Source organism: Procambarus clarkii, chromosome 13 (genome assembly GCF_040958095.1).
Source record: "Procambarus clarkii isolate CNS0578487 chromosome 13, FALCON_Pclarkii_2.0, whole genome shotgun sequence".
NCBI lineage: Eukaryota > Metazoa > Arthropoda > Malacostraca > Decapoda > Cambaridae > Procambarus > Procambarus clarkii.
Window position 1 is genome coordinate 34,789,482 of NC_091162.1, and position 2,171 is coordinate 34,791,652.

A 2,171-nucleotide genomic window follows, 5' to 3' on the forward strand; every position below is an offset into this window, starting at 1 on the left:
AACTTGTTTATACAACACAGCAATATTATCTGCCTGTATGATATTATTAAATGGTGTCGGATTTTCCGACAATCAGCGGCTGGAGCATCAGAGCTGGGCACCTGCAGCTAGACATCGACAGCTGGAGCATCAACATCTGATAAAGGGAGGAAAATAGCGGCAACTGGCCAACAGGGAAGACCTTAGTGGTAAGTAGAAGGCCAGCTGCAAGACAATTTAGGCTAAAGACTGGAATATAACTGTCATAGAAAATAACGGGAACAATTCATGAAGCTGGGAAAGCAAGAATTACAAAAACTGAAAAGAGTGATAAATTGATGGGCGCAACGTCAGGTGGAACGCTTCAGCTGGAGGTTCATGACTGAAGCATTGGCTGCCGGGAAGCCTAACATGGAACTGGGGCGTTAGCAGCTGTAACATCGTCTGCTGAAACTAGCTGAGTCTGTGAGGGCGCCCGCTGCAACAGCTTCAGCCAATTTAGCCACCAGCTGGCCCATCCTCTGCAGGAACAACACCGGCTGGGACAACGACGGCTGGGACGACGTCGTTGGAAAAGAGCCTAACAATGTAATAAATTATATTAATATGAATAATCGTAAATAAATGGTGTAAATAATAAAATTATAAACCAATTATAACTATAATTAATTATAACTACTTATAAATAATTATAAATTGCAAAACAAAGTATGCTCAAAACAAGCTGGACTATAACTCTTTAGAGAAACGGGATTAACACTTTGAGCCGAGGTAAATACAACCAAATACAATAACGAAAAGGCGTGAAAATAGGCACAACGTCAGCTGGAACGCTTCGCCTGGAACTTCGCGACCAGCGGCCTAGGAGGCCGCTGTGACTCCCGGGCTACACCGGCCAGACAACACGTCTGGGTAAACCTGCAGGCCGCAGTGACATCCGGGCTACACCGGGCAGACAAAACGTCTGGATAAACCAGCGGCCCCAGGCCGCATATTTATATGACCAAATAAATATAAAACTGAAAACATCGCCGGCTTAACTCGCCACAGGAAGGACGTCGGCTGGGAAGCCGCGGTACCTTCCGGCTAAATTGAGCAATAAACTGAAAGTCTTTAATACACGTCGTGACTGAAAGACACCATAGTATAACCTAACTAACACATCCTAGCTGACTTAACTTAAACTCAATGACAAAAGCGACAGTTACACAAACATAATTGCGGCACAAAAAGTTAAATAAAACGTGGAGCAAACGCAATGCATAAATTGCAGTAACAAATTGCTGAGGGTAATTGACTCATATATCAAGTGCAGGAATAATCTAAAGCCAGAGGCTTGTTCAATGCTAAATTGAGGAATAACTTTAGTCTTAATACACATCATGACTGGAAGACTAAGGATATAACCAGTTATTTAAGTAAGCGTTTAGTTAATGATGGAGGAACGTAAATCACCAAAACAGGAGCGGGCTCCCGTTCACTAAATTGACATGAAAACGAATACCTAATTACCTCTAAAACTAATGGATCTAAATCCAGAGGCTTGCGCAATGCTAAATTGAGGAATAACTTGAGGAATAAATGAGGCAAGTCTTAATACGCGTCATGACTGAAAGACTAAGAATATAACAAGTTATTTAAGTAAGGGTATAGTTAATGATGGAGGAACATAAATCACCAAAACAGGAGTGGGCTCCCGTTTACTAAATTGACATGAAAATACGAATTCTTTTACGAAAATAGAATTTTTTTAAGGCAAGAGGTGTAAGCAATGCTATAAATTTCCTAAATTTGCCGCGTAATGAAACTAATCAAATTGAAAGTCTAAATAAATGAATGTATTAAAATTGAACAGAATTAAATAATAAATGACCGCAATAATTAGAATTAAATCCATCACTCTTTGTAAAATCTCTTGTATGTATGTACCTTACCTAATTAAACATTTGATTTGATTTGAAGTCGCTCAAGCGGCAGACCGCATGGCCAGGCGGTGGGCTGGACGCTGAAAACTTGTGATGGGGAAGGGGCCGCATAACCGGGCACTCCAGGCAGACCAACATGTGGTACACGCAACCGAGGAAAACCACGGGACTACTGTGCTACAGCGTTCGAACGAAACGTGGTGGAATTGACGTACCGGGCTACACTGGCCAGACGAAAACGTCTGGGTATGAACGTGCCGGAAATAC